General features: G+C 38.6%; 1 protein-coding gene across 1 annotated transcript in view; it reads right to left on the bottom strand.

Moving 5' to 3' along the window:
• Positions 1–20,000, bottom strand: part of LOC115217989 (diphthine methyl ester synthase) — a 434,790-nt gene that overhangs the window by 168,547 nt on the left and 246,243 nt on the right. The window lies entirely within an intron of this gene.

The raw sequence follows: 20,000 nt of genomic DNA, 5'->3' as shown, positions 1-20,000 counted from the left end.
TTCATCTCTCTCTCTCTTTGTGCACATGCATATACATATATGCACATTCACACATGCACACACACAGTGATACTAACACATGCACCCATACACACTCACACATAAGTAAGCTACCATTAAATGCGATAATGATCCAAAGAGTCCAGTGTGCAAGCCTGCAGCAAACTGATGAGAGAGAGAGAGAGAGAGAAAAAGAGAGAGACAGGGAATATATGTGTCGGAGAAAGAGAGAGAGAGAGGGGGGGGAAAGTGAAAGTGAAAGAGACTGAGAGGCTGACCTCATTATTTCTCACGAGAGAGTGAAAAGAGAACGCTGCCTCCTCAGATGCTTCAGGTTTTACTTAATGATCAAGGTCAAAATTAGTTAAAGAAATGAAGCAGAGTTATTAATTCAAAGGGAATTTCGTTAAGTGCATCAGAGCATTGAAAATGGTGAATTTCTTTTGCAGCTTTGCATTTTGAATAGTTTTTTTTTTTTTTCCTAGCGAAAAGAGAAGTAGCAGTACCCGTGACCTTTGTGTTCCTTCCTCCCCTCTACTTCACCCTTTCTTCAGTCTAGTGAAAATGACACGGTTAAATGAGAAATGAAAAGAACTAATCTTAATACTCTTCACTGTTACTTCATTAGCAACAGAAAGTTATTTCCATCAGATCTGCTTTTATATGCTTTTATTTTTTAATTAATTACTTTTATGCATTTTTTAATTTTTTTTTGCATGTGCGTGTGTCTGTTTGTGAGAGTCAGGTTTACTAAAATCTCTCAATGCTGATATGATGGTTACCATTAAAAGGGATAAAACAACAGGCTATCAGCATTTATCTAATGCTGCTGGAAGCATCAACATTAATGGCACTTATCTCATAAAATCGGCCACTTGCTCTAATGAAGCTTCATGTCCTAGGCACAATGGCTTTGTCTATATTTAATATCTTGCTGTGTGTATGTGTGTGTGTGTGGTTTCTTTATAGTATTTGCTTGGTTATCTCTTGAAGAATAAGAACTCAGAATATGTGTAGAGTAACCTTGCAATGAAAAAAGTCAGACACTGTGAGAATCGTAATATCAGTTTCATTAAGCCTTGTGAGTGGATTTGGTAGATGGAAACTGAAAGAAGCCCATTGTATATATGTGTGTGCATATATATATATGTGTGTGCGTGTGTGTGTGTTTGTGTGTATGTGTTTGTCCCCACATCATCACTTGACAACTGATGCTGGTGTATTTACATCCCCATAACTTAGCAGTTTGGCAAAAGAGACTGATAGAATAAGTACTAGGCTTACAAAGAATAAGTCCTGGGGTCAATTTTCTCAACCAAAGGCAGTGCTCCAGCATGGCCACAGTTAAATGACTGAACAAGTAAAAGAGTAAAAGAGTATCAAAATGCGGAGTAGACGAAACAGGGACAACTGATGAAGGGCAACATTCTTTATGTTGCATGTCTCGTATCTCTGTTTTTTTTGTTGCTCGAAAAAAGTTTCTTTCTATGTTTTCGCTTTTATGTTTTTGTTTCTCGTTGTGTTCAATGTTTTTTGATATCCAGGAGCATGTATATATATTATTTATATTAGATATATATATATATATATATATATATATATATGTTGATGTGTGTGCATATGTATGGATGTATATATATATAAAATCAAAATAAGCACAAGGATATCCTCGTTGCTTATTTTGATTATAATCACCCCATTTGATTTATATAGATAATACCATACCAAATTCTGGTGCCTTTAACTTAAGTACCATATTCATCTGAATCTCTCTCTCTCTCTCTATATATATATATATATAAGTATGTATGTATGTGTATCATCATCATCATCATTTAACATCAGCTTCCTATGAATGCAACTGGTAATTTGGAGAGCTGCACCAGATTCTAGTCTGATTTTGGGTTGGTTTCTACAGATGGATGACCATCCTAATGCCAACTACTATGAGAGTGTAGTGGGTGACTTTTATGTGACACCAGCACAGATGCTGTTACGTGTCACGAGCACCGGCCACAATTATGACTTCACTTGGCTTGACGAGTCTTCTCAAGCACACACACACACACACACACATGGCCACTTTTTCTTTCTGTCTTCTATGAGAATTTACCTGATTTTCTCAGCTATTTTCACAGCCACTCTGGATTCAAGAATTCCTTTATTTTCTGTAGAATACCAACTCACTTGGCACTTCTAAGCTTATTTACAAAATGTCCTCATATATATATATATATATATATAAATTAAAATAGCAGTTACAATATCCTCAGTAAGGGATAAAAATATCCAATGAAATACTGGTTCATTACCTATTATTTTTTTTTACAAATGGTAATATTCATGAAATAATAGGTTTAAGTACAAACCATGGTCTAAAAATATTCAAATTGAAATTCAGAAAATGGAGATGTAGCATTAATATAATTTATTAACTGCAAAAATTCAACATATTCTCTTATAGTTGTTTCAATTTTGCCCAAAGAATTAATTTCCAGTAAAAACATATCATTGGGCAAAATTTCATCAGAGGATTAGAAAAGACAAACCATTAGGTTGTTAGATGTTATATATATTTATCGAATAATAATATATATATATCAGTTGCAGCATGGAAGGTGTTTATAAGCCATTTAAGAAACACACAACAACCGTTAGATTCACTTTGACATTTAAATTTAAATTGCCAAAATATTTTCGTCTCTTTGAGAACATAACCTGAGAACATGCTGCATCGGAATTTTGTCAGTGAACAGGTCATGATCTCAAAGCAACAAAAATATATTGGCAAATTAAATTTAAATGTTGAAGTGAATCTAAAGGTTTTTGTGTTTCTTAAATGACTTATAAACACCTTCCATACTGCAATTGTTTTCGTTCTAACACACAGTCTCAGATCAGATCACTTGCTATGCAAGTACATCTCCGTAATATATATATCTAATAAGAGAAAAGAATATGGGTATAACTTGGTCCTTCTTTATTCCAGTTGTTACATACGTTTCAGTTTTTCACTAACACATTATGTCACATTACGAAGGTAACCAGTAGATGCAAGTTATAGGGCAAACATGGAGCAAACACATTGTCAGACAATCGATAAAGAGAGAGACAAATATTATTCTCTTAGTAACAATGGTTTCAAATTTTTTTACAAGGCCAGCAATTTCTGGTGGGGGTAAGTTGATTACATCGACCCATCTTCAACTGTTGCTTGCTCTATCAAACCCCGAGAGGATAAAAGGTAAAATCTATGTTGGCGGCATTTGAACTCAGAACATAAAGGCAGATGAAATTCCACAAAGCATTTGGTTCAGTGTGCCAATGGTTCTGCCAGCTTGCAGGACTTAATAATAATAATAATAATAATAATAATAATAATAATCATCATCATTATCATCATCCTTTCTACTGGAAGCACAAGGCCTCAAATTTGGGGGAAGGGATTAACTTTTTATTTTACTGAGCAATCCTTGTAAATTCCCATCTCATTAATATCACAGCAGTTATCTTCCCTACACACAATGATGGATGCATATGAGGATAAATTTCTTTGAAGGAAGTAAGGGATTACATCAACCCCAGTGCATAACTGCTACTAATTTTATCGACCCTGAAAGGATGAAATGCAAAGTTGACTTCAGTGGAATTTGAACTCAGAACATAGCGGCAGACGAATTGTCACTAAGCATTTCACCTGGCATGCTAACGATTCTGCCAGCTTGCCGCCTTAGTAATAATAGTAATAATAATAATAATGGTTTCAAACTTTTGCACAAGGCCAGCAATTTTGTGGGAAGGAGCAACATTGACCCCAGTATTGAACTGGTACCTGTTTTATTGACTCAAAAATAATGAAAGGCAAAGTGAAACTCAGCAGAATTTGAATTCAAAATGTAAAGGTGAACAAAATGCCATTAAGCATTTTGTGTAGCATGTTAACGAATCTGCCTTAATAATAAAAACGATTTCAACTACAACAACAACAACAACAACAGCAAAGAAAGGTTTTGCATAAGAAGGGTACTAAACTTTGATATGGTGTATAATTGATATAATTGCTTGTGACTATTTGATCAACTTTGTAATGAGGAAATGTAAAGTCAGCTTTGAGCAGAATTTGAAGTTCAATGCAAAGTGACATAATATAAAATTACAAAGCATTTAGGTCTGATGCTGTTCAGGGTTAAACCCCCCCCCCCACTAATCATCATTGAATAGTTCTAGAAAAAGTCTCTGTTTCTATGGTCCTACCAAGCGGTGAGAGGGAGAGGAGTTCTCTCGTCAGTTTTTCACATTCAGATAGAAACAATTTTTATTGTCATTTCCATAGTTTCCTCTGGCATTATTTTAAGACTGCCACAGCACAATGGAATATTTTCTCCTCAGCAGATAGAAAATATGTTAGAAATTCCTAACATTACATTTATCTCCAGCATCTTAAACAAGCAAACAAAGAAACAAACAGACAAAAACTATGTCTGATGGGGAGAATTTTTGTCTCTATTTATGTATATTAGCTGTTCATATAATTTTTCTCCGAAGTTGTTATCTATTGATGGATAGTTCTTAGTGATGTTGAAGAAATTTATTGTAGTGTATAAATTAAATTTATGAAAATTGTCATCACTGTTGCCATTGTCAACACAATTATCTTCATTTGATATCCATTATTTTTCTCCATGCTGGCATCAGTTTGGATGGATCTGCAGTATGACATACATCCCTCTTTGGTTTGACCTTGAGTTGGAATATTTACAGACTTAACATCTTCATGTTTCTTTAGCTTCTGTCTCATGCACTTTTCATTGACAGAATACACAACTTTTTATTTTACTGAGCAATCCTTGTTAATTCCTCATCTCATTAATATCATAGCAGTTATCTTCCCTACGCACAATGATGGATGCATATGAGGATAAATTTCTTTGCAGATGTTTTTGCAGATGTTTCCATAAGCAGAAGTAATCATCCAATGTCTGTGGAATTAAAACAGCTTATGGAAACATAGGAGTAAGATAAGATACTACCAATTCCTTGATCACAATTTTAAATCTTATAAAAACATTTCATCAGAACATCTCAGTAGAACACTTTATTCTTTGTTACCTTGATTCTCTATGTTGTTTAACCACAGATCAGACTGTTCAAGTAAACCCATAATTAAAAGACAATCTAGCCATGACCATCTTGTCTATGTTGTGTTTTTCAGATTTAGTAAAAAGAGAATCACATGACTCAATATGTTGTACTTTTTTAAATAGTTGAGCATGAATTGAAGATTTGGCTATTGTTTATAGTAAATCAACCTCACACACAGAAGCTCCTGCAGAGGCTCATTTTCCACGATATCAAGAATGGTCAGCAGGCTATCTAATAATGTTACCTGTGTTGATAAGCCAGTGTCCTGTTATGAGCTTTACACTTTGAAATCTTAACCACTATGCCATATACCCACAAGCATATGGTGTAGTGGTTAAGAGTGCAGGCTACTAACCCCAAGATTCTGAGTTTGATTCCAGGCAGTTACCTGGATGACGACGACGACGACAACAAAACAACAACAACAACAACCACAACCACCACCACCACCACCACCTTAGGAATGAGAACCCAGGTTCGAAATTTCCCCAAGACACCTGATGAAGGCTGGAGGGTATATTAGCCAAAACGTAGTGTTAACAACAAACAAGATGAGGACAAATATCCATCAAATGTAAATAATGTAAATAATGAAAATAATGAGCTCAATATCATTATATATTTTTGATATTCAGTGTTATATCTGCATTAATAGAAGCTTCATAAAACACTAATTTCCCTAATTATACATATATAAAAAAATATTATGTATACATATATATAGGGAGTGTTTACAAAAAAAACAAAAGACGAAGACAGGTGGTGTACAAAACAAACAGATGTATTAGTATAACGCTCAGGAATAGAAAAAGTATTTTACGTTTCGAGCCTACGCTCTTCTACAGAAAGGGACACAGAAAAAACAAGGAGAGAAACAATATATATATACATGCACACACATGAAGCCTTCATCAGACTAAGCTGACCAAGACTTCAAAGTCACTTTTAACACATTTTTAAAGAATAATATGTACTCTACAGACTGTATTGAGTATCCTTCAGTTTAATGTAGAATTATTTCTATTATAACTTAACAAAACACACCAAGCTGACCAGTCAAAATGCTTAGCAACATTTCTTCTGGCTTTACATTCTGAATTCATATGCTGCCAAGGTAGACTTTGCCTTTCATCCCTTCAGTGTTGATAAAATAAATACCAGTTGATGTAATCGACTTATCCCCTTTCCCAAAACTGCTTGCCTTGTGCCAAATTTTGAAACTTGCTCTTAGTTCTTTAAGACAATCAAGATGGTCCAATTCATAGTTCTTTATGGTTTTATAGCTAGTTAATCTTCATTCACTGTGATTGAATGCAGTCTTCTCAAATGTTTCTGGAGGAATTTTTGTCATTTTATATAATTATACTTTCCTTCAGAATTATGTCTCACTTTCATGGTGCCCCAGAAAGAATTCAAAGAAAAAGAAGTAATGATGGCAATGGCAAGAAATGTGTGAAGATTTGACTGCTACCATTTTACTCATGGTCTGTTATTTGAAGCAAAGAGTTGAAACGAAATGTGATGAAGACTTGGCTGAAAATTAATAGCTAATGAAATTATTACTTTATAAGAAACAAACATTGATTGAATTTTATTGATAAATATCAATTCAAAAGTGAAATGTAACTTGTATTGAATCAAAAGCGTTTGTCAGTGGAACAAATGTGTCTATCAAGTGATAACTGGAAGTGAGGAAGTTATGTGTTTTCAAAGAAAGAAATCACAATATATCAATGAAATTGGGAAATGTAAGCAACGACGCCGATGATGATGATGATGATGATGATGATGATGATCAAATTGCTATAATATTGTGTATGGAAATTTCCACAGATGTATTCAGTGAATTGCTATCAGTTGCATCTTCTTTTGAGAAATGAGCATGGAATGATTTTGATAAATTGGGTAAAAATGACATCAATTTGTTTGGAAAAAAAAAAAAAATCTGCTGAGAAAGAAAATTCTTTTGATTATCATAAAATATGTATTGTCTTTATAATTATTATAATTTTGATTTCCAAATTGGCCTGTGTTTTACTGGCTGTCAAAATCCAAGTTAGTTCTTACTCAGAAGCTGGAAAGAAGAGAGTCTAGACAGAAGAACAAGAAAGGAATGAACAAAGATTGTATGGAGATGCTGATGGTTGGTTAGCAATGGGTTAGAATGGTTCCCCAAATACCTGACATCTTATTAGGAATGCCTTATAAATTTTGATATAGAACAAAGCGTATCTGAAAATGTGTTCAATAAATTCTGTTGATCAACTGTTTTTCCCTCTGAGTTTTCTATACAAACCTTGTATATGCAAGATGCTAACTAACAATTAACCATGATCGACTGGATCATATTATACTGATTCGTACTGCCACCACCATCATCATCATCATCATCTTCATCATTATTTAAAGTCCGTTGTCCATGCTGGCATGGGTTGGATGGTTTCACATGAGCTGGCAAGCTGGGGGGATACGCAAGACACCAGTCTGTTGAGGCATGGTTTCTATGGCTGATGCCCTTCCTAACACCAACCACTTTACAGATTGGGCTGAGTGCTTTTATGTAGCACTGCACAGGTGCTTTTACATGGCACTTTGACAAATGGCTTGCGCCACCAGAAGGATCAGTCTTAAAACTTCTGTTGTGGAGTAAAGATCGTCTTGTGTATGGCGAGGTTCTGGGAATCTTGGCCCTTTATCATCTTGATTGAAAGGTTCAGTGTCCTGAGATTGTTCTTCAGTACTTTATCCCATGTCTTCCTGGGATCATTCACCCCACCCCCATATATATATATATATGCAATGGCCCAGTGGTTAGGACAGCGGACTCATGGTCGTAGGATCGCGGTTTCGATTCCCAGACCAGGCATTGTGTGTGTTTATTCAGCGAAAACACCTAAAGCTTCACGAGGCTCCAGCAGAGGATGATGGTGATCGCTGCTGTATTCTTTCACCACAACTTTCTCTCACTCTTTCTTCTGTTGGCCTGCTCACTTAGCCAGCAGGGTGGCATCATTTCAAGGCTAAAACAATGCGAAGCGCATTGTGACCAGCGATGTGTAGCAATGTCTGATAGCCTGGTCGGTCTCAAGCGAGGTCGTTGCCAGTATCGTCTGACTGGACCCCGTGCCGGTGGCACATAAAAGCACCCACTACACTCTCAGAGTGGTTGGCATTAGGAAGGGCATCCAGCTATAGAAACTCAACCAGATCAAGACTGGAGCCTGGTGCAGCCATCTGGTTCGCCAGCCCACAGTCAACCCATCCAACCCATGCTAGCATGGAAAGCGGATGTTAAATGATGATGATGATGGTGATGATATGCTAACACATGTAAGATTCAATCAGAATGTACATATATATATATATATATGCATGCCTGCATGTGTGCTTTATTGTCTCTTTGCCTTGACATCACATGATAGTTGTAAACAAGTGTCACCATCATGCATGCAGTGTGCTTCATTCTGAATCTTCCATAAAAGGGGGAATGTTACCTTACTTGGAAACAGGTCAGGGTTTGCAACAGAAAGGGCACCCAGCTGTAAAAAACCCATCGTATCGAATGCTGTTCAACCAAAGCATGTGTGGAAAAGGGAACATTAAAAAAGATGATGATGGTGGTGATGATGATGATGATGATGATGATGATGATGATGATGATGATGACGATGATGATTATGATGGTGGTGGTGGCGGTGGTTTTGGTGGTGGTGATGGTAATGACAACAATGATGATGATGATGATGATGGAGATGATGATAACGATGGTTATAGTAATGGGGATGATGATAATTGACAGAACAAGAGGAGAAACAGCCATCAATAGTTGAGTAGATATTCCTTTTATGTTTCAATTGGCAGAAAGTTATAAAAACGAATCATCAGGGCCTGAAAGTTTAGAATGTGGCATCATTCAAACATTGATAAAAGGCATCACAGATTCTTATCATTTCAAACATCTTTTTAACATTTCTCCCAATTAAAAATTGAAAAGGATACATGCACGCTCACCCCTCCCCCCATACATCATACATACACACATTCATTTATATACACTGCCAAATAAACATTATATGTACACTATATATATAAATGTATGTGCATGTGTGTGTGTGTATGTATATTTATATTTATGTATATATATATATATATATACACACAAATGTATATGTAGATGCATTTATACATATATGCAAATATGTATGCATATATATATATAAATATAAAAGTGTGTATATACAAATATATATACACACACACATGTATATATATAAATGTATAGGGTGGTCACAAAGTCAGGGACCATGGGAGATATCAAGTATGCTTTATTAGCAACGAAGTAGGCAATCCATTGCAAATGTTCAAAGTGTTGGCCATGAAGCTCTAAACAAGTGTCCATATGGAATTTGAAATTCCGATGAACCCTCTCAAATAGTTGTGCATTGCCACTGACTTGTTCACATGCTTCAACAATTCTTTGAAGATGTCCTTGGTCACAGATATTTTCAAAATACACATGGGATTTAATATAGCCCTAGAAGAAAAAGTCTATGGGAGTTAAATCTGGGGACTCTGGTGCCCATTCAATTGGCCCTGGAAAATGTTCTTTTAGAAAATCATGAACCTATAATGCATAATGGGGCAGAGCCCCATCCTGCTGAAACCAGACATGATTTCCCCTTCCAAGTGAATACACGTGAAGCACCATCTTGTTGCCAAGCATGTCCAAATATGAATTACCTGTCACAGAGCCCTAAAAAGAAAAAATTGTGCCAAATCCCACACTACACCATTACCTTGACCCCATCTTGTTGATTATCTGCCTCCATCCAATGAGGATTGGTTTGTGAGTAATATCAGCAGTTGTGAAAAGAGATAAAAAAAAGAGAATGTTAGCAATTTCACATAATGCAAGCTGGTGCGTGACTTTAGGGCCACCCTGTACACACATGTATACATTTATATGTAGTATCCTACATATGATCAAATTCTCTTAACAAGCCTAAAGAATTCAACTGGACAAAATTTGAAAGCTGCAAATGTATTAATGTTTTGGTTTATAATTTGAAATCTTGTTTGTTCAACAAGTGTAGCTTACTTCAATATGTTGAAATGTAAGTGGAATTGCCCCTTTGTACTTCTTTTATACATGCCTTAAGAATTTCAGAATTGGATAATGCTCATGGTTGTTGAAATAACAAAGAGCTTCAAGCTAAGAACGAGTGTATGCAATTGTTGTTACTGATCTATGGCATCACCATTAATCACCATCTTAACTATACTTTCCCATACTTGCATGATGTACGTGTTTAACATATAGACATGCAGACAAATATATATATATATATATACACACACACACACACACACACACACATATATATATACATATACGTACACAAAGATAGCTAGACAGACAGGTAAATACATAGACAGACTTGTACCGTCAGAAATAAAAGCACGTGTTCTCTACAAAAGCAATGCATGTGTCATAATGTAATATAGAGATGTACACTGAGTGCTAGAGAAGGCACAGATGTATGTATAGGGACCTCTGCAGATTTTTCAGAGACAGATATCGCAACCATATTCCATGTTTCAGCAGAATTGATAAGAGGTATTATAACTCACTAGCAGACCTCATATGGAGACTTAAAAAATATATTAAAAAATTAGTTATTATTTGGGCCATCATAAAGAACATACATCCATATGATGTTTTTTCTAGGAATTCTCATGTGTGCTCTGAAGAATCCCTGTATATTTTGCTGAGTAAAGAGAACTTAGTCAACACATACTCTGTGAGACCTATAAGGTATAACCACACACTCAAATACGCATTTTCACAATATCATAGAAACAATTAATAATTAGGAATATCTTTAGTTAGCAAGCTTAATTTTGCTTCCTGTTTACATAGACTGATATTTGTCTTGACTAAATGTACTAAGTATTTGATTTCAGGATTTCACAGGATAGTTTGATGTTTCAATTGAATATACATGTGTGTGTGTGTGTGTGTGTGAGTGCAAGCGTGCGTGTATATATATGTAATATTTTGGACTAATGAGTATATGTCAATTAGTGTTGAAGTGTTGAGCAGAGCACAGACATGGTTTGAGCTGTCTGGTGTCATCCACAGTTGGGGTATATTTCCATTGGATCTACTTCAGGAATTCTGATGATTGTACAAAATAAAAGACTAATACCAAATCCATCTTCTGGTTACTTAATCAATTATTATTATTATTATATTATTATTATTATTATTATTATTATTATCATCATTATTATATAGGAGTGGCTGTGTGGTAAGTAGCTTGCTTACGAACCACATGGTTCCGGGTTCATTCCCACTGTGTGGCACCTTGGGCAAGTGTCTTCTACTATAACCTCGGGCCAACTAAAGCCTTGTGAGTGGATGTGGTAGATGGAAACTGAAAGAAGCCCATCATTTGTCCCGCCAACATCTAGATACGGATATATAATATATAGATAGATACACATATATGTATGCACTTGTGTGTGTGTGCGTGTGTGTACACACACATATGCATATATATATGACATATATATATATATATATATGTATATACTTCTATACACACACATATATATGCATATATGTATGAATGTATATGTGTGTGTGTGTGTGTGTGTATGTGTGTGTGTGTGTGTGTATGTATGCATGTATGTATGCATGTATGTATTGCAGATTTTCCTAACAGAATTTTCAAATATTAAATTCGATTTATGGCAAAAATAGATGCTACGTACAGGTTAAGAGTTAACTATATTTCTTAACATGATTAGATTGGTAGCAAGAATAACAATGAAAAACATTAGCAATAGTAAATGGCTCAAGTTCTTCAACACTCTTTAAGATACCCATTAATTGCTAGACAGTTAGTATCATAATTGAAGAAACATTTGGACTGGCTCTTATTGTTGTGGTTTAAATCAAAGTTAGCCTGGATCAAGCATACATGTGATGGAAAGCATTCTAGTTATGAACACTTTGTTTTTTTATTAGGCATAATGTATTTAGAACTATATTACTGCATTTTCCAGTGTACAAGTCAATATAGTTTAAACATGTAGATTAAACATTCAAACATCATCTCTAGCTTTCGAAATCCTTCTATATTTTACATGTAATTTTTGGTCCTCCAAAGATGTCTTGGTGTATAGATTAACCTACCTTTTTGGGGGGTTGTAAATTTTGACCCCAAAATTCAACTTATTTACCAGAAAATACAGTACTAGTCACATCGTTTGGGGATCAGTTGAACTGTGTGGGGCCTCGGGCAAGTGTCTCCAACTATAGCCTCAGGTCAACCAAAGCCTAGTGAGTGAATTTGGTTGATAGAAACTGAAAGAAGCCCAGTGTGTGTGTGTACGTGTGCACATGTGAATGTTTTTGTGTCTGTGCTTGTCTCTCACCAGCACATTGTAACCAGAGTTGGTGCTTTTACCTCACCATAAAAGCACCATAACTTACTGGTTCAACAAAAGAGACCAAAAGAATAAGTATCAGGCTTAAAAAGCACAGGGTATCGATTTATTTGGCTACAAATTCTTCAAGGTGGTGCTCCAGCAAGGCCACAGTCTAATGACTGAAACATATAAAAGATAAAAGATAAAAGAAACATGAGATTTGATTGTTATTTCTATTATGATTTAGTATCTATGATTTGGGTTGGTACTTTTACAAGATGGTAAATTGGTAGAAATTTAGGGCATTGATCAGAATGGTTTTCCCATATTTGTTCCATTCTCTGCACACTGAGTTCAAACCCTATCAATGTGCCAATATCTGTTTTGATTTTCAACCTTTTGGGCATCAATAAAAATGTAACAATACACCAGAAATAGCAATTCAAATCATTTTCTAGAAGCAATCACTGTGCATTGGATCCCTCAATATCTTCAGCATATTCTGAAGATGGATGGTTTCACAAACCTGCTTCCAGGAATGAAAATTACACCCAATAATGCACCATTTATATATATACATACATATATATATATATACATTATACATTTTACTACCCTAAAATTTATTAATATATATATATATATAAATATATCTATATCTATATCTGTCTATATATATATATGTATATATGTATATATATATATATATATGGAAGATGGATATGTTAGCACTGAAGCTGAAGGTTTTGTAACTAATAGGAACAGCAATTGAATATCACCCAAAGAAATACAACTGGATCCCATTATACAGGTAAACTGTTGTATAATGAAATTCCTGTATATATGAAGAACTATGTTGTATGGAAACGTGTAGTGATTAAAAAACAACTGTCCACCTGTACTCCTTCTTGTTGACTCTGTCTTATTCAATTATACACACACACACACACACACACACACACACACACCACACACACACACACACATATAAATAGATAAAGCAGCATTAGTGTCCTCTGACACAAGTGGTTACCTAGAGGTTTTCTAGTTCAATCTGTGGCCTAACTCAAGAATATCACCTGAAGATGACGAAAGGATACCAATTAAAAGGTGTTAAAAATACACCAATATGAAGAAAAATATTTCACTACAATAGATGTCAGTATCTGCATACCTTAGTTAAATAAAACAAAGAAAAACACATGTGTGCAAAGATGCCCAAAATTTCCCTGAAACTTGTCATTTGGTACCACATAAATCACAAAAAAAAAAAAAATTATGAGTTGCATTAGCACTATCAAGAGAGTTTCACACTCTACACAAGTTTAAATGATAGTACCATACTACAGAGTGTATGGATTTTGTATAGAAATACATATTTAGCACTGTCATACACAGCATTTTGGATTTATAACTTGGAGACAGAATATTTGGATATTGAAGTATATGTAAATATATGCAAGTAAGCATAATTCTGAGAACACCACAGATGAATAAAACCAAATTATACTGAAATCATAATGCCTAAGCTGTTTAGACAAGATATCCTTTCTAGCTAAATGCAACAAAGTCCAGAATATTTTAAGAGTAGCTCTGTGTGTGTGTCTGTGAGTGTGTGTGTGAGAGAAAATGTAAATCATTGAATGACAAGGGAACAGAAATAACGCAACTAACTTCATAATTTATATCATGCTCTGTACTCACCTAATGCATTAATTCCAAAGCATTTATTTTGAGTCCTAGCAACTAATAATTATTGATATTGCTATGTCTAAGCAAATTCATTATATTTATATATATATTTCTCTAACCCATCTTTCCCAACTTCCACTCATAGAAACTTATGCACACGACCGCAAACCTTTCCATCTCAAATCTTGCCTTTCTTACTTTCGTCTAAATCTCGTCTTCTCCCAGTGCCCGGTGTCGTTTGCCCCTCTGTTATCACCATGTCTCTCTCCCTCCCTCTCTCTCTCTCTCTCTTTCTCTGCGGTGTCGTTTTCTCCCTCTGTTATCGCTGTCTCTCTCTCTCTCTCTCTCTCTCTCTCTCTCTCCCTCTCTCTCTATATATTTCACTTTCACTCGCTGCCACAGGCTTCTACCCACACCTCCTCACCCCCTCCCTTATAAAACCCTACGCACAAGGCTTGACCGCCCTTATTATTGCTTTCCTCTTGGCTATAACACACGAACTACGAACCGCAGGATGATGAATAATATCAGCTAAGTCATATTTAAGTTCACGACCTGTCCCTCTTTCATTGTTTTTGCAAGTATTATTATCACCATCAAGCCTTATTATTGTGTTCCCCATATATTATCGTTATCCTTCGTCTCAAATGCTAGCTGAAGCATATAAACTTTCGCTCACAAAAACTTATTCACACGACCGCAAAAAAAACAACTCGTCTCAAATCTGGTCTTTCTGTCGCTTAATTCTCTAACCCATCTTTCCCAACTTCCACTCATAGAAACTTATGCACACGACCGCAAACCTTTCCATCTCAAATCTTGTCTTTCTTTCTGCCGCCTAAATCTCGTCTTCTCCCAGTGCGCCCGCCCTCCCGCCCCCACCACCAGTACCGGAAGTCCTTATCTCACCTTGCCTTCCTTTGCTTTTCTTCCATGAACACCTAAAGGCCTTAAACCAATACCACCCCTTCTATATATGGTGGTGACCATACGGCGCAAAAACATGTTAGTGCAGTGTAACAGGTTGAACTTAAGTTCATTGCTTTGCTTATGAATTCTGCCAAATGCGAGTTTTCTTCTTCTTTTCAGGTACATGACGGCACTGCTCCCCGTCCCTGGGCCTCTCGGGTCAATACCTTCCACCCCCTCAGGGTGGGCACCCTCAACGCTGGCACACTGAAAGGTAGGTCTGGCGAGATAGTCGAGATGCTTGAACGGAGACGTGTTGACGTATGTTGTATGCAAGAAATAAGGTGGAGAGGAGGATCTGCTAGGTTCCTCACAGGCAAGGAACACAGGTACAAGATTTTCTGGGCAGGGAACACTGACGGGGTTGGTGGCGTGGGTATACTTATTGCTGAGAAATGGATAGATAGAGTAATGAGGTAATCAGAGTAAGTGACAGAATACTTAAGATTAGAATAGTGCTTCATAATAGATTAGCAACCATTATATCGGCCTATGCCCCTCAGCCAGGGCTACCCGATGGACAGAAAGACAGTTTCTATGACACCCTACTGCAGACCACCTCATTGACGAACGACAGGGACCTTCTCTTTGTGGCTGGTGATTTCAATGGGCATGTTGGACGACATGCTGGGGGCTTCCATGGCGTGCATGGAGGCTACGGTTATGGTTCCCGCAACGAGGAGGGAACAGGCTGCTGGAGTTCTGCGATGCGAATAGTCTTATGATCTGCAACACTAACTTCAGGAAACCAACAAGCCACCTGGTCACCTACCGATCGGGCCGGCATACTAGCCAAATCGACTACATCCTCGCCAGAAAAAGGGAAAGATGGCTGCTTATAAATGCCAAAACCTTCCCAGGCGAAGAATGCACCCCACAACATAGACTGGTAGTTAGTGACTTTAGGATCAGGACTAAGAGGGCGACTAGAAGACGACCAACATGGAGAAGAAGGGTCTGGAAGCTTAAAGACCCTGCGAATGGACAGAGATTTAGAGATATGTTACTTGAAGCCTTTGACGAAGTGGAAGGGGGTATAGCTACACATGGGGTAGAAGACAACTGGACGTTTCTGAGGACAACCTGCTGAAAGCCGCTGACCAGATCTGTGGCTGGTGCAAAGTCCCCTTAAGACCCAAAATAACTGGTGGTGGAACAATATTGTTGATAGGGCTATTAGACAAAAGAAACAGGCTTGGAAGCCTGGAAGAACGGTGGTAGCAGGGAAGTGTATCAGACTGCCAGAAGGGAAGCAGGAGACAGGTCTATCTAGCCAGAGGGGAAGCAGATAAAAGAAAATTTGCCAATGTCCTGCGCCGTGAGGATGAAAGACTTGAGGTATTTCGTGTTGCAAGACAGTGTGTGAGAGAGAATCGAGATGTGGTAGGAGAGAAATGTGTTCGCATGGAGGATGGTTCACTTGCGCTAAATGAGGATGCAAAGAGAGAAGCTTGGAGACGCCACTATGAAAGGTTGCTGAATGAGGAAAATGAATGGGATAAAGAGAGTCTGCCGAATGTTGACCCAACAGAGGGACCAGCTATCCGAGTTGATAGTTCCGTGGTAGCTAAGGCAATTAGAAGCATGAAGACAGGGAAAGCCCCAGGCCCATCAGGAATTACTGCAGAGATGCTCAAAATATCTGGTAGTGTTGGCTATAGCATAGTCACCCGTATAGTTAACCAGGTGATACACGAAGGAGTCATACCCAATGACTGGTGTAGCAGCATAATAGTCAACTGCTACAAAGGTAAAGGCGATGCCCTAGATACAAATAACTACAGGGGCATCAAGCTGTTGGATCAGGTAATGAAGGTTACGGAGAGGGTTATAGCCCAGTTAATTAGAGAGAGAGTTAGCTTAGATGATATGCAGTTTGGGTTCGTGCCAGGGAAAAGTACTACTGATGCTATATTCCTGGTAAGACAGCTGCAGGAGAAATACCTAGCCAAAGGTAAGCCCTTGTACCTGGCTTTTGTTGACTTAGAGAAAGCCTTTGACAGGGTCCCCCGATCCCTTATCTGGTGGTCAATGAGGAAACTAGGGATAGATGAATGGTTAGTGAGAGCTGTGCGAGCCATGTACAGAGATGCAGCTAGTAAGGTGAGGGTTGGCAACGAGTACAGTGAAGAATTCCGGGTAGAGGTTGGGGTCCACCAAGGTTCAGTCCTCAGCCCCCTCCTATTTATCATAGTCCTCCAGGCAATAACGGAAGAATTTAAGACAGGATGCCCCTGGGAGCTCCTAATGCTGATGACCTTGCTCTAATTGCTGAGTCACTATCAGAACTGGAGGAGAAGTTTCAGGTGTGGAAACAAGGATTAGAATCGAAGGGCCTTAGAATCAACCTAGCCAAAACCAAAGTCCTAATAAGTAGGAAGGTGGACCAACCACAAACGACTTCAGGTAGATGGCCCTGCTCGATCTGTAAAAAAGGTGTAGGTAGAAACTCTATAAGGTGCACCAAGTGTAAGCTATGGACACATAAGAGGTGCAGCAATGTCAAAGGAAGGCTAACTAAGAAAATAGTTTTTGTCTGTGGCAGATGCTCAAGAGAAATAAACACTGGAAATGTGCAGAGACCAACTTCTACCACGTTCCAGGGAGACAAACTAGAAGTAGTTGATAGCTTCCGCTACCTAGGAGACCAAGTCAGTAGCGGGGGTGGGTGTGCTGAAAGTGTAACTGCTAGAGTAAGAATAGCCTGGGCAAAGTTTAGAGAGCTCTTACCCCTGCTGGTGACAAAAGGCCTCTCGCTAAGAGTAAAAGGCAGACTATATGATGCGTGTGTACGTACAGCCATGCTACATGGTAGTGAAACATGGGCCGTGACAGCTGAGGATATGCGTAAGCTTGCAAGAAATGAAGCCAGTATGCTCCGATGGATGTGTAATGTCAGTGTTCATAATCGTCAGAGTGTAAGTACTTTGAGAGAAAAGTTGAACCTAAGAAGTGTCAGTTGTGGTGTGCAAGAAGACGGCTGCGCTGGTATGGTCATGTGACGAGAATGGCTGAAGATAGTTGTGTGCAAAAGTGCTACACCCTAGCAGTTGAGGGAACCTGTGGAAGAGGTAGACCCAGGAAAACCTGGGACGAGGTGGTGAAGCACGACCTTCGAACTTTAGGTCTCACCAAGGAAATGACTGAAGACCGAGTCCTATGGAAGTGTGCTGTGCATGAGAGGACCCGGCAGGACTAGTCAGGCCATATCCCGTGGCCCCTACCTGGGACGTAGTCGATCCACCTGTGCATACCTTCCTTCTTGTGACACTTGTGAAGACCTGCTGAGGCAAGTGAAAATCAATCAAAATAGATGAACATCAATGGAATTTGTATCTTTGTGGTACCAGTGCCTGTGGCACACAAGAAAACCATCCGAACGTGGCCGTAGCCAGTACCGCGTCGACTCGCCTCCGTGATGTGGGAACATGGTGGCACATAAAAACACCATCCGAAGACCCGGCAAGACTAGTCAGGTCATAACCGTGGGCCCTACCTGGGACGTAGTCAGTCCACCTGTACATACCTTCCTTCTTGCGACACTTGTGAAGACCTGTTGAGGCAAGTGAAAATCAAAACAAATCAAAATAGATGAACATCAATGGAATTTGTATCTTTGTGGTACCAGTGCCGGTGGCACACAAGAGAAAACCATCCGAAAGTGGCCGTAGCCAGTACGCATCGACTGCCTCCGTGCTGTGGGCACGTGACAAACACCATCCGATCGTGGCCGTTCGCCAGCCTCATCTAGCACCTGTGTCGGTGGCACATAAAAACACCATCCGAAGACCCGGCAAGACTAGTCAGGCCATAACCCATGGCCCCTACCTGGGACGTAGTCAGTCCACCTGTGCATACCTTCCTTCTTGTGACACTTGTGAAGACCTGTTAAGGCAAGTGAAAATCAAAATCAAAATCAAAACAATCAAAATAGATGAACATCAATGGAATCTGTATCTTTGTGGTACCAGTGCCGTGGCACACACTTGTGGTACCAGTGCCGGTGGCACACAAGAGAACCATCCGAACGTGGCCGTAGCCAGTTCCGCATCGACCGGCCTCCGTGCTGTGGGCACGTAACAAACACCATCCGATCATGGCCGTTCGCCAGCCTCATCTGCACCTGTGTCGGTGGCACATAAAAAACACCTTCCGAAGACCCGGCAAGACTAGTCAGTCCACCTGTGCATACCTTCCTCTTGTGACACCTGTGAAGCCGGTTGAGGCAAGTGAAAATCAAATCAAATCAAATCAAATCAAAATAGACAAATAGATGAACATCAATGGAATTTGTATCTTGTGGTACCGTGCCTGTGGCACACAAGAAATCCATCAGTGCTGTAGTCAGTGCGGTGGGCACATGACAAACCCCATCCGATCGTGGCCGTTCGCCAGCCTCATCTAGCACCTGTGTCGGTGGCACATAAAAACACCATCCGAAGACCCGGCAAGACTAGTCAGGCCATAACCCATGGCCCCTACCTGGGACATAGTCAGTCCACTGTGCATACCTTCCTTCTTGTGACACTTGTGAAGACCTGTTGAGGCAAGTGAAAATCAAAATCAAAACAAATCAAAATAGATGAACATATGGAATTTGTATCCTTGTGGTACCAGTGCCGGTGGCACGTGGCACACAAGAAAACCATCCGAACGTGGCCGTAGCCATACCGCATCGACTGGCCTCCGTGCTGTGGGCACGTAACAAGCACCATCCGATCGTAGCCGTTTTGCCAGCCTCATCTGGCACCTGTGTCGGT

This window comes from Octopus sinensis, linkage group LG12 (assembly GCF_006345805.1).
Source record: "Octopus sinensis linkage group LG12, ASM634580v1, whole genome shotgun sequence".
Classification (NCBI taxonomy): domain Eukaryota; kingdom Metazoa; phylum Mollusca; class Cephalopoda; order Octopoda; family Octopodidae; genus Octopus; species Octopus sinensis.
The sequence above is the reverse complement of the archived record's forward strand: the minus strand, read 5'-3'. Positions and strand labels throughout refer to the sequence as shown.